The 26,674-nt window shown below is 44.3% G+C and overlaps 1 protein-coding gene across 3 annotated transcripts in view; it reads right to left on the bottom strand.

Moving 5' to 3' along the window:
- RASIP1 (Ras interacting protein 1) overlaps positions 1-26,674 on the bottom strand; it is a 600,616-nt gene that overhangs the window by 563,485 nt on the left and 10,457 nt on the right. The gene's annotated exons all lie outside the window — the stretch shown is intronic.

The raw sequence follows: 26,674 nt of genomic DNA on the forward strand, positions 1-26,674 counted from the left end.
GATTTACTTACCTGGTCCATTCGCGATCCAGCGGCGCGTTCTCTGTGGTGGATTCGGGTCCGGCCGAGATTCACTAAGGTAGTTCCTCCGACGTCCACCAGGTGTCGCTGCTGCGCTGAAGTCCGCCGAGGTCCACCGGAATGCACTGAAGTTCACGGCCTATTCCTGGTGAAGGTCTCAGGCGTTTGCCCAGAGTCTTGCTTTTTCGGCCGCTGCTTAGCAGGGCTGTTAGAAGGTGAGCACAGATCTCCCCTTCCCCTAGGTTATAGGGAGGCTGATGTGGCCGAGTTCTTGTTGCATTGTAGCACCAGAGGAGGCATACAGCACTCATATTCAAATTGTTCTGGAGAGGCTGTTGTAGATGTCTGCAGGGTGTGAGAGCCTATACTCCAGTGGTCCCGGACATCAAAAGGCATGAGAGAGCTTGCGCCCTACAGGAGCTTAGGGACATATTTGTGGGGCAAAGAGTCCTGTGACAGAGCGGGCAACGGCGCCATCTTGGAACCTTGTGTGGCCACAAATGGAGTCGGCTGGAAAATAGTGCCCTATCTGCTTTCTGGTCACCTCTTTGGCTCCTCACTTCCTCCGTGTGGTAGGTGAATTCACAGTGAGTGGTTTGCTGGGCATCGTGCCCTAAATAGCCTTATTAGTTGCTGGTTTGGAGACCTAGATGCCAGAGCCCTCTCCTCACGTGGCCATCTTCCTTGGCAGCCAAGCCACACCCCCTTACTCCTGGTTTATTGATGACATTTTGATCATCTGGACAGGTTCAGAACAACAGCTAATTATATTTCATGCAAATTCCATCCTACAATAAACTTGACATTAAACTTCTCATACATTGAAATAAACTTCTTGGACACTACCATAAAAATCCAAAATAACTGTATCCAGACATCCCCATTTCAAAAACATATTGATCAGCCTTCATAGCTGATATGGGACAGTTTTTATGCTGAACATATTAAAAAATCCATCATCTACAGCCAGGCCAAGCGATATAATCGTATCTGCTCCAGTCCAACAGACAGAGACACACACCTAAAGAATCTTAGGAAGACATTCCTTAATCAGGGTTACCATCCTATGCTGATTGACAATCAAATCAGGAGAGCCAACAGGATACCGAGGAACCATCTTCTCCAATACAAAGAAAAGATGAAAAAGAATCGTGTACTATTGTTTGTGACTTACAATCCACATCTGGAAATACTAGAAACAACCTCAAGAAAACTCCACTGCATACTCCACAAAGATGACCACCTAAAGACCGTGGGGCAGATTTACTTACCTGGTCCTGTCGCGATCCAGCGGCGCGTTCTCTGTGGAGGATTCAGGTCTTCCGGTGATTCACTAAGTTAGTGCACCCGATGTCCACCAGGTGTCGCTGCTGCGCTGAAGTCCGTCGGAGTTCACTGGAGTTCACAATCCGTTGCTGGGTGCAGGTAAGCGCGTGTCAAGCAAAACTTTTTTTTGTAAAATATGGCGTTTTTTCAGAATCCATCGAGTTTTCCGCGCCCACGCCCCCCGATTTCCGTCGCTTGCATGCCGGCGCCGATGGTTTTTGGCTCCACAATCCAATCGCATGCGCCAAAAACCTGGGGCAATTCAGGGAAAATCGCCAAAAACTGTAATATCCGGGTAACCCGATGGAAAAAATGTGATTAGGGCCCTTAGTAAATGACCCCCTATGTCTTTGTTCCAGAGAATAATAATATATGAAACCAGAGCCTGGTTTCGCCCGTCCACTGATACAACTGAATCAGCGGACAGGGACAGGCTCAACTGAGAGTGGAATTGAATTACGGTTCTGGCCCCATCATGCAGCAGGAGTCATTAGTTACTCCACCTGTAGCCTCAGCAAGCATCGGAACCGCCACCCAAGTTCCAGAACAAGATGCATTCGGGGGATAACATACTGAGGACAGTGGGCCCCTTCTGGTGAACAATAGTAACCAGGGGATCGTTAACAGAGCGGAACCGCTGCTGCTGGACCACATGGCAGGCCACAGGCCCTGCAGTGTGTGGACTGCAACTCTGGGACTAGTGACCTATAGTGTTGGTCATACTGTTGTGTTCCCTCAGTATACACCACACTGCAGTGCCCTATAAGTCCACAGTACCTTGCAATACCCTGTAGTTGGCACTGATACATCTGCAACACTCTAGGCTTGCCTTATATCACCGGCTAATATGGAATCATCCAAAATTGTGGACAAAATAGACAATTTTGAAAATTGAGAACAGGTCATGCAGAAGCATGTGTCCAATGGGCCTACCCGATTCAGTTACACTTCCAAAATTGCATTAGATCTTTGCAGAAACGCTGCCAAAACAATTAGGGCTGTGGGGCCCACTTAGAGTAGAACAAGCCCACAGAATTTGCCCTCCCAGAGCCCCACAATCTCCCACTTCCCAACATGTGGGGAGAGAAGAAATTCTGTGGAAAGTGATTGGCACATATCTTGACTTTGCAGATAAAAACACACTTGTGCGGCCTTATCTTAGCAAGAAAAGACAAGCTTTCAGCCCCCTCTGCTCTGAATTCTTTAAAAAGCAGTGGAAATTCCAGCTTCTTTGTCCAGCGATCCTTAGAGTGGTCTTTCCGGATGGCAAACATTAAGAGATCTGAGCATGGCAGAGGCTGCAATAGGAATATTGGGGCTCAATTACTTACCCGATCGTGTCGCGATCCAGCGGCGCGTTCTCTGACGAGGATTCGGGTCATCCGGTGATTCACTAAAGTCGTGCGCCCGAAGACCACTAGGTGTCGCTGCTGCGCCGAGGTCCACCGGGGTCCGCCGGAGTTCACCATCCTAGTCTTGGTGCATGTAAGTGTGTGTCAAGCGACACTTTTTTAAAAAATAGCGCGATTTTTCCGAATCCGTAGGGTTTTCCGATAGCCACACCCCCGTTTTTCGTCGCATGCAAGCCGGCGCCGTGCAACAAAAACCTGGGGCAATTCGGCCCAAAAGGCTAAAATTCGGAGAACCTGGCGGAAAAAAACACGGTTCGGACCCTTAGTAATTGTGCCCCATTGTCTGCCGTATAGAATCCATCAAGAGGCCGAGAGGTTACATCATCACCATCCAGCGCCAGCCTGGCACCGCACTCCCCAAACATATATACTTCTGGAAGCATCAGCAGCCTGCAAGACCGCTAAGATAGACTTATAGATGCTGCAGAAAAAAGCAAGAAACCTATGTGAGAGACTCTGCAAACCAGCAGACATTATTCCGGGCCGCATGTTGATGGTGGCAGACATTTACATTTTCACAGAGTGGACTGCTTCTATTGCTTGACAGAAAATGGGGAAGTCACCAATTTTTTTTTTTTTTTGTTGAGTCCCGGGTGAATATTACCTTGCTGATTTGTATGTTTTTGTTGATAGGAATGTTTGCCTTTAAAGGGGTTGTCTGAGATGTTAAAAGAAATTATATGTGGCCATGAGGGGGCTGTGTAAAAAAATTAACATTTACTTACCTCCGCGGTCTAGAGAGCTGGCAATGCGGGACGCCGGGAGCGAAGCAAATGGTAATTTCTTCCTCCCGGCTTCATGTAATTGTTTTTAATGTCTCGGACTACCCCTTTAACACTGTTAAGTTATGTTATGAATTGTTTTGCCAACCTTAAGTGACAATTACTATGCATATACTGGGGGTCAGAGTAGAGATTCAACAAGTATTGACAAGATCATGTCTCAAGTTGGGTTCATGGAATATTAAGGGTTTTCAGTCCCCACAGAAGCGCCCAATCGACATTTGAAGCACTTGCAAGTGGATATGACATTTTTGCAAGAATCAATTAACACTAATCTACTTAGCACAGAGATTAAGTTCATGAAGCACATGTGGGTGGCCGATGCTATAGACTCCTGAGAATCCAACAGATTGGGCGGGGGGTTCGCACACCTATCAAAATTGAGAAGCACTTAGTGGGAGAAGAAAAGTATTTTTCCCAACTCCAACTGCCGGGGTTAACTTCTGAGCAAAAAGAGATTCTTAAAAGGGGTATTCCCATTTCTGCAAATTAATGTTATTGTTTGTATGATGAAAAGTATTCCAATATATTTTCTGTATCAATTCCTCACAGTTTTCTGCTTTCTGTAATTCTATAGGTAGCCTCATTATTAACATCCAGTGGATAGAAATCTGACCATGGTCACACAGTTGCACGGCTCGTTAGTATCATAGAGAGTAACCAGAGCTGTGTGATACTAAACATTCGAGCACCAATGTCACCATGGTCAGATTTCTATCTACTGGACATAAATAATGAAGCTTTCTAAAAAATATATAGCAACTGAAATCTAGAAAACCATGAGGAATTCATACAGAAAGTAAAAATTGTAGAACTTTTGGGAATATTCCTTTAATGTTGATGTTCCTGCTGAAGACAATTAGAGTTCTGGCCTCAGGGAAAGTCCTTGGGCCTTCTTGTTTTCCAGCAGAAGCATACAGAGGTTTAAGGGAACAAATCTCACCTGTTCTGACAAGATATTACAATGCCTTGCTACATGGCTCTCAGCTCCCGCCTTACGCCAACTTGGCCTATATAAAAATTGCACCCAAGCCGGGCAGGGACCCCATGCAAAACCAGCTCCCTGATAGATCTTAAACTTATAGCAAAAATCTTAGCTGACCATTTGTCTGCCTTTTTGCCGGGCCTCGTTAGCAGCCCACAGCTTGGCAGCATTAAGGGCAGAGCTGCAGTCGCAAATATAGACGCAGCAAAGAGGGTACCCCAGAGGGTAAGAGGATCCTATTGGTCCTTGACAAAGAAAAACTTTTGATAAAGTTCTCTGGATGGTGGCTGGACCAAGTTCTTGATAAATATGGAATACCCATTTTGGAATGGAAGGCCCATTTTGAACACCACTAAAAGCTCTCTTTACCAACCCAATGGCGGGAATGCTGTGAAATTCATCCTTGAATCCCAGCATAGTTGTGGGGTCCAAGTGAGTTTCTAATGCACTATTTGCTGATGATATATTGCTCTTCATATCTGATACCATAAAACACATACGAAAGGTACTAGGTCATGTAGAACAATTTGGTTCTTTATCAGGCTGACACTGTAAACACTTAAAAAAGCGAGATCCTTCTTCTGGATCCATTCACTTTGCATAGACCACAATGAAAGCGCTTGGCCTTAGAATAGCTAGAAACCACATTAAATATCTTGGGATAAAAATTGGGAAAATGCCATTGTCTCTAGATAAAGTAATTTAGCCTCCAATCTATAATAAAATCAAAACAGAAGTGAAGTGTTGGGAAACCTTACTACTCAATATATCAGGGATAGCTCAATTAATCAAAACAATTAGTTTTGCCAAACTCTGTTATACTATGCAGACTTTAATGCTATTGCTCAAAACTCAGGATATCCGAGAAATAAATAAAGCATTTACTTCTCTACTTTACTTTACACTTCAGTGAACCAGATTAAACACCTTATGGATTGTCTTAACTCTACTATTTATAACTTTAATCTCCGATTGGAGCAGGCATTGTTATATCCATGTGGGTTAATACCTGCACAACACACCTTATGGGAAATTGCCACCAATTGCCAATTTTTTTTACAAAATTACTCAGATTACACTATCCTGGTGGGATTGATGAGAGATGCTGTGGATATGGAGTATAGGAGTTCGGTGGAGGAATTTTGGCAACTGTGTTCGATGAACAGTTTAAAGTGGAACCTCTCAAAAACAAAGAAGATGTGTCACAGCCGCACCCGCGATCCTCGGTATGGATCGCGAGTACACCCGTTCCCTTTCATGTGGCACGGCAACCCCCCAGCCCGAACTCACCTCTCCAACGCTCCTGCTTCCCGACTAGGCCGCGCTTGTCCCTGCTCACTAGGTTGAGTGCCCGCCGGCTCTCCTAGCCTTGAACGGCCAGCGTCCTCCTGATTGGCGCTGGCCAATCCGGCTCAGCCCTTATAATCCGGCACCTCCCTTCCTGCCTCGCCAGATCTTCAGTATTCTTCAAGGAACTTCCAGGGTTTCTAGACCTAGCTTTCTAAAGCGGTCCTGTTGAGGTGAAAGCCATTCTCAGCGCTTCCAGGCGCTCCTGTGTTTACTGTGTCTCCAGCATTCCCAGACGCTCCTGTGTGTCTCCAGCGTTTCCAGATGCTCTTGTGTGTCTCCAGCGTTCCCAGACCCTCTTTTGTGTCTGCAGCATTCCAAGGCACTCCTGTGTGTCCTCCATGTTCCTGCTGTGCCTTCCAGGCTTCCAGTCCAGCGGTGTCTTCTGTCCGTGCCAGCATTACCAGTGTTCCTCCATGTTCCTGTGTTACCAGTGTTCCTCTGTGTTCTTGCTGTCATCCCAAACTCGGACTGTGTCCTGAACTTCCTCCTTTCCCTGCTACCTTGGCTGCCACCGTGGGCCTAGTCGCACCTGTGGAACGACCTGGTGGCACCCCGCCACAGCAAGACCATCCCGCTTTGCAGCAGGCTCTGGTGAACCTGGCACCAGGTGCCACTTAGACTCCAGTCCCCGGTATCAGCTAGAACCATCACCTCCCGCGGTGGTCCAGAGGGTCCACAGACTCTTCCTCCTGGTAGTCCCTAGTACCCTCCGTGACTGTGACAGTTGTCCCTACAAACTGTGCCAGTATCCCAGGGACAAGAAGATAATTGATTTTACCAGGAATAAAAGGGACCAAATTGTACCGTAAGTTGTAGGTAGAAATTGAATGTGTAATGGAATACAAATATCTTGGTATAACAATTGATGAAAAATTAAAGTGGTAGTCACAAGATTGTATGTATAGGAAGGCGGCTGGGAAGTTGTTCTTCCTTCGATCGTTAAGAGCTTTTGTTGTCAATACCGATCTCCTGACTACTTTTTATGAGTCTGTAGTAATGAGTTCTTTATCATATAGTGTCTGTGGCTGGGGCACTTGTTTGACTACACGAGACTCAAGTAAGTGCAGGAAAATAATAAAAAAAGGTGGAGAATATAATAGGCTCAAAAATGGAACTATGGAAGAGTGTGTTCCATCGCCATGTATTAAAGAAATTGAATTTTGACTAACCTGTCCCACCTGCTATATTATCAAAGGAGAACTAGCTTCTGTAATAGATTTATTGAAATCAAATGCAGGACTGATAGAAATAAAAACTTGTTTATTCCAAGCAAACCACTGTCAAACCAAATAAATTGTGCTAAAAAACGAGGACTGAAATCCAATGGGCATTGATCTCATCTTATGGTAACTGGGTATGCTAACGTTTACTTCTATGTTTCGCAAAAGTGTCCTTCTACCCCAGGATACAACTACCCTGCTATCTAATCCCTTACAATATAAATATTAGGTAGCAGGGTAGTCGTCTCCTGGGGTAGATGGCACTTTTGCGAGACACAGCAATGACACAGTTCGTTTGATTCAACTGGCCGCAACCAGTTTTATTTTCAATAAAAAACTTAAAGGCAGCAAAACAAAGTATAAATAAAATAAATACTAGGCAGCCTGGCCATTAACTGAACATAGATTCTTCTACCTAACAGAGACTGTGCCTACAGCACACCCTCCCAAACAACACGTGGTTGTATTCCCCAGGTGCAGAGTGAGCCCTGTGGGTCAGCACTGCTCAGCTTATATGAGCCCAGCACAGCTGTAGGAGGATAGTATGGACATCCCAAATCCCAGACTGTCTGGTTGGAGTGGGGCTCACCCTCTACTTCCCTACTCCATCAACAAATATATATATACACATACACAATATATATATTGTTACTATAAATTAAATTATTATTATATTATTAACCAATATCATAAACATCCTAATTTTAGTAACTAAAAAGTGCTTACTGAACCACTGAATGGAATCATCCTTACCGACGACCTAAGAGGTCATAGACCAAACAAAGATATACTTAAATATAGATAGTTTAGAATTGGAAAGAATGGGGGGATTGCGAGTTAAAACTTTCTTTTGCAAATGGCTCAAATCCTTAATTAACCACTTGTCAACAATGGAGATCAGAGACTTCATTAGCTAGTTGAAAAATTCCACATGGTATATGGTTGAAGATGTCAGGGGTACGTTGGGTAGACTAAGGGTATAATGGCTCCTGGATTAGTCTGACCCACATTATAAACTAATCACAGTCTGGTTCCTCTACTGACAGATTTTGTGCAATACCTTATATTGTTCCCCCTGGCCTTCACTTGTGTTTTATTTTTCCTAAACTTATATATTGTTATTATATATGTTATGGCTACTGACACATAGAAACATACAAGATGTGAAAAACAATATTGCTGTGCCCAATAGTACAAAATTAGAGGGGCGAATCGATTATAACGATTCTAACTTTGGTTCGAATTTCAGGAAAAATTGGATTCGCCACAAAGCCAAAGTTTACGGTGATTCGTGGGAACAAAGTTTTTTTTCACCCTCCTTTATAACCAAAATGGGCGTGAGTACAATGTGTTACATGGGGTAGAGAACTCTGGTAAGAAGAAAGGAACACCCTCGATCACATGTGCAGACCTGTAAGCCTATCAGCGACTGGCAGGCTTATGTGATGTCACACAGACTATAAAAGAGGCAGCCTTTTTCTAATCTCGGCACTTCAGACTGCATGTGCTGTCTGTAGCATCCAGCTGCTTCTACTGTACTGTGCTGTGGTGATTATTGCTCCAAGGGTGCAATCTGTATACCCCAATCTGTATACCCCAAATAGCAGTTCTTTTTTGTTGATGAAGTGAATAGGAAAAAATCAGTGTGAAATCCACATACTTTCTGTACTGATTTCTGCTTTGTTCCCAGGGTGTCAGTTCTTGTGCTTCTGTATACCACAAATAGCAGTTCTTTTTTGTTGCTGAAGTGAACAGGAAGAAATCAGTGTGAAATCCACATACTTTCCATAGTGATTTCTGCTCCAATCCCAGGATGTCCGTTTTGGGGGATCTGTATATTACAAATTCCAATACTTTTTGTTGCTAAAGTTCAGAGCAAAGTTGACGTGTCAAATCCACGTAGTTTATAGAGTGATTTTCACTCTAATTACAGGTTGTCCGTTGCGGGGTATTCGTATAACGCAAATTCCAATACTTTTTTGTTGCTAAATTTGTGAGCAGGTGGAGCAGGCAGAGGTCGCAGCTTGGGTGACTCTGTGAGGCCAGAACTGCCGTTGTCATCTAGAGGCAGTGTGTTGATCAACAACCCAAAGGTTGTTGATTGGTTGACTAGGTCACCCAATTTCTCAAATATAACATATGACAACCCCAGCCAAGAATCCGTGGGTTCGTCAGATACAACAATTAGTTGGCATGGCCCATGAGCAGGTCAGCGTCTGCCCTCAACCAGCCTCTGTCCTGTTCATTTCCCTCAGCCAGAGAGCTACTAGGTGGTCTGGGTTTCAGCGAGGACGAAGTGTTTGAGGACAGTCAGCAGCTACTTGGCACTGAAGATATGGGGCAGACATCCTCTGCTTTGTGCAATAGGCAGGCTGTGCATACTGACACCATTGATGAGAGTAGCAGTGACAGGGAAACGCAAATTGATGAAGATGTAGCCGATCGCACTTGGGAGCCAGATGTAGCAAGGGATTCATCATCATCAGGTATAGAGAGTGTCAGCTTGTGCATCAGGCAGCAAGTCTCTACAGTAACCGTGAGTCAGCAGGGTGGCAGCAGTGTGAGCACAGGAGCTAAACGGCCACGGGGTACAAACCCCGCTTTGGAGGTCCAAGTAAGCAGTGGTACAGGGGCTCAGCGAGGCACCAATGTCTTATGCATCAGATTAGATCAGCCATGACGCCTCCCCCAAACGTTGAGAAATGAGTCTACCTGCCTCAGCAACTATTTTGATGCTGCCACCCGCTTGATGCCACACATCTGCTGCCAGTTGCTCCATCTGCCTCAGCAACTATTTGCTAAAGATGGTAGGAACCATCTTTACAGGGACTGGAATTGTCTACCACCTCCACATTATTTTATTGTGCCACTCTGTGGGCTCCTGCTGCTGCAGACATAACTTCCACAATATATCATTGTTCCACTCCGTGGGCTCCTGCTGCTGCGGACCCCACCTCCACACTATATCATTGTACCACTCTGTGGGCTCCTGCTGATGCTGCTGAACCCAACTCCACACTATATCATTGTACCACTCTGTGAGCTCCTGCTGCTGCTGCCACCTCCACACTATAACATTTTGCCACTCTGTGGGCTCCTGCTGTTACTGATGCCACCTCCACACTATATCATTGTGTGTAGAACCTGGGAGCAGACTGGATAATGCACACAATGCAATCTCCCTCCGAGAGAACAGGAGAGAGAACAGGGGAGAAAAAGACAGGAGCGCTCTCCTAGTGTATTACCAAAGGCAATCAAGTGTGAATAGAAGGTTTGTCCGCATGGACTCTCACCTATTCCGTGATCAATAACAGCATGTCATCCTTGTGGTCCTGTGTGTCCTGTCAGCTCGATTTTGGATTGAAGCCCATCCTCCGTGTTCCAGGGTCACCGGGGATGGTATTTCAAATGTAGATAGCAACCTGATGTCTCCACAATCACGCGGATTCGAGCGCTCAAGGATCTTCTGGACACCCGATTCTGCGCACCTATTACTGCATCAAGTTCTCCCTGTCCTTCTACTCCACCCTGTTCTCGCTAATAGGCCTCTTGATCTTATGCATTGGAATCTACGCGGAGAGTGAACGACGGAAACATCAAACTTTGGAAGGGATATTCCTTGCGCCAGCAATTATCCTACTGCTCCTGGGAATTCTGATGTTTGTGGTCTCTTTTATTGGGATGGTCGGCTCCTTAAGAGATAACTTAACACTTCTCAAAATCTTCTTCTGGGTGTTACTTGTCATCTTCATTGTTGAGCTTCTTCTGATTGTTATTGAACTGGTATGCGAAACTGAGTAAAATATCGGGTGTCCAGAAGATCCTTGAGCGCTCGAATCCGCGTGATTGTGGAGACATCAGGTTGCTATCTACTATATCATTGTGCCACTCTTCTGCTGCTGATGCTACCTCCACAATATATCATTGTACCACTCTGTGGGCTCCTGCTGCTACTAACACCACCCCCACACTATATCAAAGTGCTACTCTGTGGGCTCCTTCTGCAGATGCTGCTGTTGATGCCACCTCCACACTATATCATTGTGCCACTCTGTGGGCTCCTTCTCCTGCTGATGCCACCTCCACACTATAACATTGTGCAACTCTGTTGGCTCCTGCTGCTGCTGACGCCACCTCCACACTATATAATTGTGCCACTCTTTGGGCTCCTGCTGCTGATGTCAGCTCCACACTATATCATTGTACCGCTCTGTGGGCTCCTGTTGCTGCTGACACCACCTCCACACTATATCATTGTACCACTCTGTGGGCTCCTGCTGCTGCTGACGCCACCTCCACACTATATCATTGTACCACTCTGTGGGCTCCTGCTGATGCTGCTGACGCCACCTCCACACTATATCATTGTGCCACTCTTTGGGCTCCTGCTGCTGCTGCCAGCTCCACACAATATCATTGTACCACTCTGTGGGCTCCTGCTACTGCTGATGCCACCTCCACACTATATCACTGTGGCACTCTGTGGGCCCCTGCTGCTGCTGATGCCACCTCCACACTATATCATTGTAGCACTCTGTGAGCTCCTGCTGCTGCTGCCACCTCCACACTATAACATTTTGCCACTCTGTGGGCTCCTGCTGCTGCTGATGCCACCTCCACACTATATCATTGTGCCACTCTGCTGCTGCTGATGTTACCTCCACAATATATCATGGTACCACTCTGTGGGCTCCTGCTGATACTGACGCCACCCCCACACTATATCAAAGTGCCACTCTGTGGGCTTCTTCTGCAGATGCTGCTGCTGATGCCACCTCCACACTATATCATTGTGACACTCTGTGGGCTCCTGCTCCTGCTGATGCCACCTCCACACTATAACATTGTGCCACTCTGTTGGCCCCTGCTGCTGCTGACGCCAACTCTACACTATATCATTGTGCCACTCTTTGGGCTCCTGCTGCTGATGCCAGCTCCACACTATATCATTGTACCACTCTGTGGGCTTCTGTTGCTGCTGACACCACCTCCACACTATATCATTGTACCACTCTGTGGGCTCCTGCTGCTCCTGACGCCACCTCCACACTATATCATTGTACCACTCTGTGGGCTCCTGCTGATGCTGCTGACGTCACCTCCACACTATATCATTGTGCCACTCTTTGGGCTCCTGCTGCTGCTGCCAGCTCCACACAATATCATTGTACCACTCTGTAAGCTCCTGCTACTGCTGATGCCACCTCCACACTATATCACTGTGGCACTCTGTGGGCCCCTGCTTCTGCTGATGCCACCTCCACACTATATCATTGTGCCACCCTGTGGGCTCCTGCTGCTGCTGACGCCACTTCCACACTATATCATTGTGCCACTTTGTGGGCTCCTGCTGCTGCTGACGGCATTTCCACACTATATCATTGTACCACTCTGTGGGCCCCTTCTGCTGCTGATGCCAACTCCACACTATATCATTGTGCCACTCTTCGGGCTCCTGCTGCTGCCTGTTCCACACTATATTATTGTACCACTTTGTGGGCTCCTGCTGCTGCTGACTCCACCTCCACACTATATCATTGTACCACTCTGTGGGCTCCTGCTGCTGCTGACGCCACCTCCACACTATATCATTGTACCACTCTGTGGGCTCCTGCGGCTGCTGATGCCACCTCCACACTATATCATTGTACCACTCTGTGGGCCCCTGCTGCTGCTGCTGACACCGCCTCCACACTATATCATTGAGACACTCTGTGGGCTCCTGCTGCTGCTGCTAATGCCAGCTCCACATTATATCATTGTACTACTCTTTGGGCTCCTGCTGCTGCTGACTCCACCTCCACACTATATCATTGTGCCACTCTGCGGGCTCCTGCTGCTTCTGCTGCTAACGCCACCTCCACACTCTATCATTGTGCCACTCTGTGGCCTAACATGTCGCCGCCACCTCCACATCTCTAACTTCATGCTGCAGCTGGGGCCACCTATGCAGTTCTTTTTTGGCAAAGACCTGATATTTTCCAGAAAACTGTAGTGTATTATAGATGTGGCATCTCTAATCTTCAAATTTAAATTTAAATGGAAAATTTCAACTTCCAATTCCTTTCAAACTTCATCATGTGCCATCTGCAGTGGGCTCCTGCTGCTGCTTTTGCCGCCACCTCCACACTCTATCAATGTGCCACTCTGTGGCTTTCCCTGTTTCTGCCACCATGTTGCTGCCATCTGTGGGCTCCTGCTGCTGCTTCTACTGCTGCCACCTCCACGCTCGGTCATTGTGCCACTCTGTGGCCTAGCATGTTTCCGCCATCTCCATAATTTGTCATTGTGCCACTCTGCGGCCTACTCATGCTGGTGCCAACTGACTGCTGTCTCCCTGGAACACCCTTTGATTTTCATAATGCTGTTTTCACCTTCCGTCACTCTATGACGTTGCCACTATGTTTAGTTTCCCCCTTCATTTCATCTATCAGAAGGAATGAAAAGCCTCAGGATTGATAGCCAAAAGCAGGAGTGGATACAGAAAACAGGGGACATGCAAATATCCCATTTACTGGTTATCTCTGTTTTGGATCCACTCCTGTTTGTTTTTGGCTTAAGTAATACTGATGATGGATTATTGACTGATTGAAAACGGACACTGACGGACGAAATGAAGGGCAAAATGATCAGTGACGTCAATGCAGAATTACTGCCGACACCCTCTGAACTCTATTGGGGGGTTTCTACAAGTATCCGCGTTTAACAGAACAGGTTTTGTCGTAATCATCTGGAATCATCAGGAATTATCTGATGTCAGTGTAAAAAGTGTGCACTCTTTGATGTTATAGTGGGATCTTGGCCCTCAGCTCAGTCCTTTTGAGCTGGCACAGACATTACCTTGTCAGACTGCGTTCCCGCTTCGCTTATTTGATGAAGTTGGCCTCTGTAAGTGCACATGGAATTGAAGAGTGAAGCAATTTTAAGAGCGGCGGATGTCATGTGCGTGCCATACTAAAACACAGCACTGTTTGAAGACCAAACCACGCTCCCTATGCATATTTAAGCATGGAACAACATTCTACAACACCATACAGGCTCTCTGCAGTCAGGAAATACCTGTTTCCTGAATCGGGTCGAACCACCAGCATATAAGCATATAGTTTATACGGTTGAAAAAAGACACTTTTCCATCAAGTTCAACCAAGGAAGGGAAGGGATTCGATGAGGAAGGGATTGAGGGAAAACATTTCTATATAACATAGCCATCAATGTTATTTAGTTGTAAAAAGGCATCTAGTCCCTTATTGAAGCTCTCTGCTATCCCTGTTGTGACCAGAGCCTGAGGCAGGCTATTCTACAGATTGACAGTTCTCATAGTAAAAAAGCCCTGTCGCCTCTGGTGATTAAACCTTGATTTCTCCAAACGGAGACAGTGCCCTCTCGTCTTTTGATTTGATTTAAGCTGAAACAACTTGCCACCATATTTTTTGTATGGACCATTCATATATTTAAATAAATTAATCATGTCACCTCGTAATTGTCTCTTTTCCAGACTAAATAAATCTAGCTGTTTTAATCTTTACTCATAACTGAGACCCTCCATATCCCTTATCATTTTTGTGGCTCTACGCTGAACCCTCTCCAGCTCCAGGGCATCCTTTTTATGGACCGGTGCCCAGAAATGGACAGCATATTCCAGGTGAGGCCGAAACAATGCCTTGTACAGTGGTAATATTACATCCTTATCCCAAGACTCCATACCACTTTTGGTACATGACAAGATCCTACTAGCTTTAGAGACAGCTGATTGACATTGCATGCTGTTATTCAATTTATGATCTACTAGAACCCCCAGGTCCTTCTCAACAAGGGACTCTCCCAGATTTACTCCCCCAAGGACATATGTTGCCTTTGGATTATTAGCCCCCTGGTGCATAACCTTACATTTATCCACATTAAACCTCATTTGCCAAGTGAATGACCAAACATTCAGTTTGTCCAAGTCCCCCTTCAGCCTATGAACATCCTCCATAGACTGTATTACACTACATAGCTTGGTGTCATCTGCAAAAATAGACACAGTGCTATTAATTCCTACCTCATTAATTAATATAATAAATAGTAGTGGGCCAAGCACAGAACCCTGGGGTACACCACTTATAACTGGTGACCATTCCGAGTAGCAATCATTGACCACAATGCAAATGATTTCTGCAAAACCAATAGCCCTAATTTTACCCATCAGGCGTCTGTGAGGCACAGTGTCTAATGCCTTTGCAAAGTCCAAGAACACAATATCCACATCTGCTCCTCCATCCAGGCATCTACTCACCTCTTTATAGAAGCAGATCAGGTTTGTTTGACAACTTCTATTCTTAGTAAACCCAATGCTGGCTGTCACTTATTATACTATTTGATGTTACATACTCCAGTATATAGTCTTTTACTAACCCTTCCAGTATTTTCCCCACAATAGAAGTTAAGCTTACAGGCCTGTAATTGCCTAATTTCCCAACCTGTTCTGACCCATTTTTTTTTGCATTGATATACTTAAAAAATTTCTTGGGATTTGTTTTGCTATCCTTAGCCACCTGTCTTTCATTTTGTATTTTGGCTGATTTGATTTCCTTTTTACAGATTTTGGTAAGTTTTTTGTAAGTATTGAAAGCCTCAGGTGACCCGTCAGATTTATATTTTTTGAATGCCCTCTTTTTCTCATTAATTGCCCTTTTAACTGTAGCTGTAAGCCATGCGGGGTGTGATCTAGCCCGTCTATACTTGTTACCTATTGAAATAAATTTAGAAGTATAAAAACCCAGGATAGATTTGAATTTCTCCCATTCAACATTAGTATCATCATTTGACAGGATCTGATCCCAGTCTATATCCTGTAGTGTAGCCCTGAATTTTTGGAAATTAGCCCTCTTTAAATTCAAAGTTTTCGATTTTCCCACCTGTTTCTGCTTTTTACAGTTTAAGAGGAAAATAATTATATTATGATCGCTGTTCCCACGGGTTCCCGGACATTAACATTTTGGATAATCTCCTCATTGTTAGAAATCACAAGGTCCAACAATGCATCACCTCTTGTGGGATCTTCTACAAGCTGCACCATAAAATTATCCTGCAGAAAGTTGATAAAATTTCTCCCCTTCACAGATGCAGAAGATTCCTGACCCCAATTTATATTTGGAAAGTTAAAGTCTCCCATTATCACTATGGTCCCCTCCTGTGTAGCCCGCTCCATCTTTTTATATATGTGACCCTCTATTTCCTCAGAGATGTTAGGGGGTCTATATATTACACCAAAAATAATTTTCTCAAAGCTCTCTTGGCTTTGAGTTTCAACCCACAAAGTTTCAGCCTCCTCACACTCTTCTGAGACCACTGTCTCATTCACAATCGCTTCTGACATACAGACATACACCACCTTCCCTCCTATTTGCCCTGTCTTTCCGAATGAGTGTAAAACCTTGAATATTAACACCCCAATCATGTGATGCCTCGAGCCATGTCTCTGCTACACCGACAACATCTAACTGTTCCTCTAATACCAGAGCCTCAAGCATACCCATTTTGCCTGTGATACTTCTGGCATTTGTGAACATACAGTTTAATTTTCCACATATATTTATCTGATTTAAAGTAATTTTACCAGCACATATATCCTCACTACTGTTTTGCAGTACTGCCTTGGTCCCAAGTACACCACCCACCTCACCACCAAACAACATAACCTGCCCCCTCTCTGACCTGTCTACCCCATCAGTGTCTTCCTTTTCCTCCTCCCCCAATCCTAGTTTAAATACTCCACCACGCCTGCTAGGATCTTCTCCCCCAGCACAGCAGCCCCTCTTCCATTTAGGTGCAAATTATCTGCGGAAAACAGCTTGTACCCCAATGAAAAGTCAGCCCAGTGCTCTAGGAACCCAAATCCCTCTGCTCTACACCAGGATCTGAGCCATGCATTTAACTCCCTGAGCTCCCACTGTCTGCTCTTTGTAGCGCATGGCACTGGTAGAATTCTGGAGAATACTACCTTGGAGGTCCTTTTCATAAGCTTTGAACCTAATTCTTTAAAATTATTCTTCAGGGTCCTCCACCTACCATCTATTCTGTCATTGGTACCAACATGGACCACGATAGCTGGGTCAACCCCAGCCCCTCCCAGTAATTTATCCACCCTTTCCACCACATGCCGAAACCTGGCACCAGGGAGACAGCAAATCATTCGGTTGAGGCGGTCTTAGCGACAAATTATTTTATCCGTCTTCCTGATTATAGAGTCCCCTACAACCACTAGCTGCCTTGGCTTACCTGCACTCCCATCCACCCTACTATTAGCTGGTCTGCTCCCCCGGCTGTTAGGGAGAGCAGGATCCGCTAGGGCTGCCATTTCTGACACTGATGTCCTTACATGATTGCACAATTTTACAATTTTGCTTGGATGTTCAGAGTCAGAGTTGGCCTTCTTTTTCTTTGACCCCTTTCTATCCCCTCTATTTACAGTAACCCAGCTACCCACCTGGCCCTGTTGGCTTTCCTCTCCACCCTCCACTTCTACCCAGCTTATTGCTTGCTCAGTGAGCAGCATACTCCTCTCAAGATTGTCGATTGCTCGCAGCCGTGCAATATTTTCCTCCAGATCTCTAACACGAGCTTCCAGTAGAAAAATATGGCCACATCTGTCGCAGCGGTATTCACCCTGGAACTCCTGCTCCAGCAGTGTATACATACTGCAGAGTGTGCATACCACCAATCTTGCTAGCCATATCCTAGTGACAAAACGGTGATGAGAATATAGATTAAGAGATATAAAATGTAGATTACTTACAGTTCTGTGGACTTCTCTTTTTCAAATTCCGCTTTTTTCAACTCTCCACTCGCAAGCTAAAATTGAGCAAGCTCAAAACTGAGTATCTCCCACTTAATTTATCAGGTGTGAACACTAATCTCTCCTCCCAATTAGCAGACCAGGCAAAGAAAGGAAAAAAAAAGCTGTTTAAATTGTGACAATAAGAAAAGTGCCTTGCTATAACCTATATACTCAGTCCACAATCACCCAAACAACAGATTCACTCTTAACACACACAAAAATCAGCTTTTTTCAACTCTCCACTTATGCTCACATGCCACTTAGAAACACAAGCCAAAATTGAGCAAGCTCAAAACTGAGTGTCTCCCACTTAATTTATCAGGTGTGAACACTAATCCCTCCTCCCAATTAGCAGACAAGGGAAAGAAAGGAAAAAAACGCTATTTAAATTGTGACACTAAGAAAAGTGCCTTGCTATAACCTATATACTCAGTCCACAATCACCCAAACAACAGATTTACTCTTAACCCCTTCTCGCCGCAGCCCTTTTTCATTTTTGCGTTTTCATTTTTCCCTCCCCACATTCAAAAATCCGTAACTTTTTAATTTTTCCATGTACAGAACTGTGTGATGACTTATTTTCTGCGTAACAAATTACATTTCAAAATGGGGGTATTTAATATTCCATGCGTGTACTGGGAAGCGGGAAAATAATTCCAAATGCAGTGCAATTGGTAAAAAAACGCATTTGTGCCGTATTCTTGTGGGCTTGGATTTTAGGCATTTCACTGTGCGCCCCAAATGACATGTCTACTTTATTCTTTGGGTCGGTACAATTATGGGCGCTAATAACTTTTTCATACTTTGGTGTATTGAGCTGTGGTTGGTGCCATTTTTTGCGGATTTTGATGTTGTTTACAATGTTATCATTTTTAGGACTCTACAGCCTTTTGATCACTTTTTATAGAATTTTTTATTTTTTTAAAAATGGCAAAAAAGTGCCATTTTCGACTTTGGGCGCGATTTTCTGATACGGGGTTAAACGCAGTGAAAAACAGTTATCATATTTTGATAGATCATTCATTTTCGGATGCGGCGATACCTAATGTGTTTATGATTTTAACTGTTTATTTATATTCATATCAGTTCTAGGGAAAGGGGGGTGATTTGAATTTTTAGGTTTTTTTATTATAATTTTTTTTTAAACTTTTTTTATTTTTATTTTTACTATTTTTCAGACTCCCTAAGGTACTTTTACCCTAGTGTGTCTGTACGATCCTATCATATACTGCCATACTACAGTATGGCAGTATACAGTATGTGTATTTTACTACTCAATTGATAACTCATTGATAACTGATAACACATTGTAATGAATGGGTTAACCCGAAGTAGCTTCGTGAGACCCGAAGCTACCTAGGCGATGGATCGCCGCTCCCCGATGACGTCACGGGGAGCGACGATCCTAAGAAAGATGGCGGGGCGTCGGCGCCGGCGATCAGCAGGAAAACACCCGCGATCAGTGCCGCGATCAGTTACCAGTAAGCCTTTGCTGCAATATGCATGCGAGCCCTCTCCATGCACCGGGACCCGACATGTGACGTACTATTACATCACATGTCGGTAAGGGGTTAACACACACAAGAATCCGCTTTTTTCAACTCTCCACTTATGCTCACAAGCCACTTAGAAACACAAGCCAAAATTGAGAAAGCATATTTTTAGATGTTCTTATTTAGGCACATCCTATAGTTCCTAGAGATTAGAAAACCTGTTCCTGATACTAGAAAATGTATGGGCCAAATAAGTTTGAGCATTATTAGAAATTATGATGGTAGGTGCATGGCTTAGCCGTGATGCCAAGAGTACGCATTTGAACAGAGCTAAGTGCTAGGCCAGAGCTAAAGGGACCCATAATATGTCCTCATGGGGAAAATAGGCACAAGAAGGGCATCAAGAAGTTTGAGAGACCAGTCTCCACACAGATTTTTAACTACTTTGGCCCCCTTTAGGAACACTTACCTTCCTCTGAACGGGAGCCATGTGGCACCTTGTGAGCCGCCATGTTGCACTGCACGCAAGTCCTCCAGGCTGCCAGCAGCTTCATGCTCCACAAGGGGCAAAGAAAACACAGGCTCCCAGTAGGCCCCAGCAACTGCAGACCTTGATTCCCCACCTGTGCTGCGACAGACTCGCCAGCACACAAAAGGAACTTTAAGTCCATGGCCCCCAGTGTGTGACGGGCGGCCGTGCTCCTCCATCACAGCAGCACTTCTCTACTCCTGGCCTCTCCTTTGGTATAGCAGACCAAACAATGGGTGAGATCACCTTTCTGCCCCCAGCAGGGCCACATCCCAAACAGGCGAGTGCCCCTGGAGTGGCCCCAACCCCTCACCAAGCATGACAGGAGGTTGATGCCCTCTTGGCCTTGCCCTATAGCAAAGGAGCAATGAACTCACCGACTAAATCCTCTTCAGAGGTTGCGACCCTCACACAGATTGCCCCCACCATTTAATCTCCAAAGGCAAGAGTGCGGCCTCCCAGGGCCTCCCTGTCCCAGGGCCTCCCTTGTTCACTCAAAGTGGGGTGCTCAAATCCCCATACCTTAGCTCAATAGCAACCCCAGGGGCACATCTCCTGGCACATCCTCAAAGGAACCTGACCAAGCCTGTAATGGGTGTAACACAGCTCAACCTGCCCTCGCCTGAGGTAGCTCTCCGCTCTTTCCAGGGGCACCTAGAGCTACAGGCGCTCCTGGCCCTCCTCCCTTCTAAGGGAGTCATGGACACAGTAGCATCAGACCTCAAGGGTTGCTTGGCGTCAAGACCTTGACATGGTCCAAGTGGAAGTTGAGGGCATACAAGACAGAGTGGAGACCCTTGAAGATTTTAGATCAAAGGTCACCTGAGTGATGTCTGCAATCCAGGAGATGACAGAGACCCAGTCTGCGCAAGTAAGTCCACAATTATTCAATTAAAGAACAGATGCTACCCCACACAGTTAAACTGTACCAGCCCTGAGGGTAAATCTAGGGGTTGTCCATGTTCATTCACAAATCTGCAGAAAGCACGGTCCTGGGCATGAAACTAGACACAGAGGCTAGATACCTCTCTTTCTGTTGTGACAATGCAGGGCTCCATCTTAACCTTTGCCAATATGTATGTCCCAAACATAGACAATACATCGTTCCTACTCAAGACACTTGAAGACCTGACCGGTTTTGTGACTGTCTCTCTGTTCCTCTGCAGTGACTTCAACCTCGCTATCAAACCTCTGATTGACATGTCCCTGGGCAAATCATCTGTGTCATATGGTAAGGTCAACCGATTACAAAAACTCCTGCATTCTATACAGTTGTTTGATGTATGGAGGTTGCACCACCCAGAGGATAGGGTCTACACTTTCTACTCAATGGTACACAATTCTTACAGTAGGACAGATTACATTTTCGTCCACCACCACTTACTTTTATCAGCGATTAGCAAATCGGCTCAATCGTCATCTCTGATCACGCTGACCCCTTTCAAATGGAGGTTAAATGGGTCTCTTTTGCAGGACCAGTTCTGTCTAACTGAACTTAAAGAGGTCACCCAATAGTTTCACATAGATCACCAACATGACTCTACCCCTCCAGTCTATAAATGGGAAATACTGAAACGCACCTTGATGGGTATTTTTATTAAACATGTGTCCCGCTTAAAAAAGGCAGCAGGCTCTAAACTCAAGTCTATCATGAACTCTCTCCAAGACCTTGAGGCCAAACATAAACAACACTTACAGATCTCGGCTCTCCAAGAACTTACAGTAGTTAGACATGTAATCAAGACCAAACAACGACGGTTTTGACACTTGTGCTCCCGCTCATTTCATGAGTGGGAAAACAAACCTGGCAGACTATTAGCCAAGATCCTATGTGATAGAAGAGCATCAACCTATATAGCTTCAATCAAAGATCACATAGGGTCCCCTGTGCACACCACAGAAGATATTGTGGAGGTCTTTTCAGCCTGCTATCACACCTTATACAATCTCCCACCTCTGTCAATAACATTTGCTCCACCCCAGCTTCCACGAAACCCACAAACCCTACATACAGGAGACATCCTTGCAAGCCCTCTCTCAGGAGGAAGTAGAGCAGCTTTAGTTACCTTTAACCATTGAGGAACAACAAGCGGTTATAAACCAAGAGCGGACGGGTACACTGACGCTTTCTATAAAGTCATGATCAACGAAGTCTACCCTAGTTTATTAGTACTCACATAGCCAATCCAGTTTCCTATGCTGTACTGAGGAGACCCAACCAGGCCCAAACAGTGCTGTCTACAGCTGGGAGCCTGTTCTTTCTGGAATAAATATACTGGATTGGCTTAATCATCATGTTTTTAGACTTCTTGTAGGTAATACTTGGTGTTAAGGGGGCTGCCTTTCAAGGTAGCAAAAGGAGGCATTGTTTTCCATTTAACGCCTTGGAAAACGTATTTGCCTTCTTCCTAATTTATTGGCCACATTCAATGCAGTATCCTCCTTCAGCCTTTTGCTACCCTCCTGCAGATATCACAGTAATGCTTAAGGAAGGCAAAGACCCCCAGATATGCCCTAGCTTCAGGCTTATTTCCCTCATCAACACGGACATCGAAATGTATGCCAAATTAAACTCCTATCGAACGTCCCGCCTCCTTGGGGATCTGAATCACAATACTTAGTTTAGAACATGTCTACATGCAAGACTATCTCTTATGTGATGAATACTAGTATGCCAAAGAAGCAAAAATTCAAAAATTGCCCTCACATATATACATCTGTAATCCTATCCGCCTAAAAAGAGGGAATAAAGTACTCCACAACTATAATACAAAATAAATGAGTAATCTTCATTGTATTTAATAACTTATTAAAACAAATAATGTTGTAAACAAACAAAGATGTAAAATGAAACAGCACAGGTGATTAGTCCACAGGGAACAATTGATTCAGTAAGCAGAGTATCATAATATAGTTTAGATTGTCTCCATAGTGCATCATGCATATAAACACCTACTTGCAAACATCAACACAGTTTACTTAGATTATGTGACAAAATATAGCATCGTAAGATCATTAGTAATAAATCTGTTGCAAGAGGGCAACCCTGTGGAACATACTACCTGCCGTTACAAGCCCTCAACGCTTGTTTCAACCTGCCGGTCTTTCTCAATAGCCTCTACCCATTCCTGTTAACTACGCTACCCTGGTCTAATGCTTATGCTACACTCGACCATCACACACGCACTCTTCCACTTGTGGCCCACTAGGTGCGGAGGGCACTAAAATAACTGGACACAGCCACATGACTCTTTACCCCTGATGGACCTCTGATCCCCATAACAGACAATCCGGACTTCCCTCCAGGCAGCCAACCCGAATTCCTGGCCCCTCTTGGGTCTGGAACCACAATTATGTTCAGAGACATTTAAAAAGGAACATTTGAAAAAAAAGAAGAAATTATGATGGTAGATGGCCTTTAACCCCTTAATGACGTATAACGCACGTCGGGTGCGGGCACATTGAGAGGGCTCACGGGCCGGTAAGTCATTGCAGTGAGTCACTGCACATTGCTAGCACCGATTGCGGGTGTTGTCCTGTGATGGCTGCTGGCAAAGCTGCTGGCGGCTTCAAAAAGAAGATCGTCATGTCCTGTGATGTCATCGGAGTGCGGTGAATGGTTGCCATGACAGCCTCAGGTCTTCCGAAGACCTGAGGCTGTCTCGTTCAACCGATTCATTACAATGTGCTAATTGCACATTGTAATGAATGAGGAAGAAAATGGTAGGATCGATCAGAGCACCTAGGGTTAAAGTACCCTAGGGAGCCTGAAAAATCGGAGAAAAAAAATCATAATTAAAAAAACATAAAAATTCAAATCACCCCTTTACCTAGAAGTCCCATTAATATAAATAAACAGTAAAAATCATAAACACAATTATGTATTGCCGCATCCAAAAATGCCCGATTTATTAAAATAGAATACGTTTTTAACCCCGTAACGGAAAATAGTGCCTTTTTTGCCATTTTGAAAAAATATAAAAAATTCACTAAAAAGTGATCAAACTGTCATATAGTTGTACAAATTATAGCATTGAAAACATCATGAAAAGTCGCAAAATAATGACACCACCCACAGCTCCGTACCCCAAAGTATGAAAAAGTTATTAGCCCCAGAAGATGGCAAAATAAAAAAAATTTTCATTTTTGTAAATGTATGAAAACATTATAAAACCTATACAAATTTGGTATCCCCCGTGATCATACCGACCCAAAGAATAAAGTAGAAATGTAAAAAATAAGCCCACAAGAAAACGTTGCAAATGCATTTTTTCACCATTTTCATTGCATTTGGAATTTTTTCCTGCTTCCCAGTACACTGCATGGAATATTCAATACCATCACTATGAAGTGCAATTGCAGAAAAACAAGTAATCACAGTGCTCTCAAAATCTCCTTTGTAATTATCAAAATCTCCTTTGTAACACTTGAACAGTCATATCTCGTCTACCATCCTCTTTAACTCCTTAAAAACTTGGGTATTTTTTACCTTCCTGAAATTTTGGAATGCTTTAAGATATACAGGTGATTTAGAAAATGTTTTTTCGTGACACAGCTGGCTCATTTATTAAGGGTCGCGCTGCTCACTTTCGTCGGACTGTTCGCCTTTTTCGGGATTTGCACAGCTTTGACAGGTACTTAACAGGGGTTTGTTTTGGGATTGTGTCGCACGCGATAGGATTGTGGCATAGCTGTACTGGCTTTCGACAGAAATCAGGGGGCATGCAGTTGAACGATCCGACTGATTCGGACTCAGCATGGGATTTAAGATTCTAATTGTGTCGCAAAACAATGCACTTACATACACCAGGAAGAAGAAGGTGAACTCCGGGGGAACCTGAGCGGGGAAGTGACATATACAGGGCGCACGATCTTAGTGAATCGCGTCAGAGTGCATTATCGTCGGATAATGCACTTTATGTGAACTCCAAGGAACGGGTAAGTAAATGTGCCCCATTGCACTTCATGATTTGTCTTGCGTTTATTTATTTAAAGAAACGGTTATTTGGCACAAATTTGGAAAAATTAGCAATTTTTGAAATTCTAAATTTTATGCCACAAAGCCCTAGAACCAAAATAACTTGATAATGTTATGAGTTTTAGAAAGTTAGGTTAGATTTTTCACATTTTCATAAAAATGCAAAATCATGCCTTTGAGGGACTTGCACAGCTTGTAAGTAATTTGGAGAGGCCTAAATGATTGTAAACCCCCATCAATTAACCCATTTTAGAAACTATACCCCTCATTTTATGTAAAACATCTTTGTTAATTGTTTCACAGGGGTTCAAACAAAATTCGATACAAATTTGACATTTCAGTTTTTTAACCTCTTAAGGACGCAGGGTATTTTCGCTAATTTCTCGCTCTCCATCTTCAAAAATCCATAACTTTTTCATTTTTCCGTGTACAGACCTGTGTGAGAGCTTATTTTGTGCGTAACAAATTTTACTTTCCCATGATGTTATTTATTATTCCATGCCATGTAGTGGGAAGCCGCAAAAAAATTCCAAATGTGGAAAATTTGAAAAAAACTGCATGTGCGTCATGTTCTTGTGGGCTCAGTTTTTACGACTTTCACTCTGCGCTCCAAATACTACTTTATTCTTTGGTTCGGTACGATCGCGGTGATACCAAATTTATACAGGTTTTATTGCGTTTTAATACATTTTCAAAAATGAAACGAATGTGTACAAAAAAGAAAAAAATTTTTTTGCCATCTTCTGACGCGAATAACTTTTTCATACTTTGGCGCATGGAGCTGTGTGAGGTGCCATTTTTTGTGAAATGAGCCGACGTTCTCATTGCTACCATTTTGAGGACTGTGCGACATTTTGATCATTTTTTATTACATTTTTTATGTCATCTAAAAAGGTGTAAAAGTCGCATTTTGGATATTTGGGCGCCATTTGCCGTCCCGGAGGTCACCGCCGTCAATAACCGTTTTTATATTTTGATAGATCGGGCATTTTGGGACGCGGCGATACCTAATGTGTCTGTGATTTTTACTATTTATTATATTTTATATCAGTTCTAGGGAAAGGGGGGTGATTTGAACTTTTAATATTTTATTATTTTTTTACATTTTTTAAACTTTTTTTTTTCTTTTTTTTCCCACTATTTCTTAGACCCCCATTAACCCTAGATGGTCTGATCGCTCCTGCCATATACTGCAACACTACTGTATCGCAGTATATGGCATTTCTGCTCACTATACATTACAATGAGCCACAGGCTCATTGTAATGGATATGCAGAAGCCATGTATCCTCGGGTCAAACGAAGACCCGAGGCTACCATGGCAACCGATCGCCGCCCCCCGATGACGTTCGGGGGAGCGGCGATCGGAGGTAAGATGGTGGCGCCCATGCGCCGCCAAATTTAAAGTGCCGCCGGCGACTTTGCTGGCGGCAAAGAAAAGGTTAACACCCGCGATCGGTGCAAGCACCGACCGCAGGTGATAGCGATGGGTCTTTGCTGCGATATGCAGCAAAGCCCATCTCTGTATGAAGAAGGCTCAGCCCGTGAGCCTTCTTCATACAACCTTCACAGCTCCATGGCGGATATATCCGTCACGGAGCGTGAAGGGGTTAAATTAAAAGAATGTATTTTTCAGGGGTCAGGAACTAAGGCCACCTTGTAAGTATGTGGAGACTTGTAGCCATTGATGGGGGATTCTGGGAACACCAAGCATAACTTTCAGGAAGCCTGATGAAATGATGGGGTATTTTTCAAAAGATG

The sequence above is a fragment of the Engystomops pustulosus genome, chromosome 6, assembly GCF_040894005.1.
Source record: "Engystomops pustulosus chromosome 6, aEngPut4.maternal, whole genome shotgun sequence".
Classification (NCBI taxonomy): domain Eukaryota; kingdom Metazoa; phylum Chordata; class Amphibia; order Anura; family Leptodactylidae; genus Engystomops; species Engystomops pustulosus.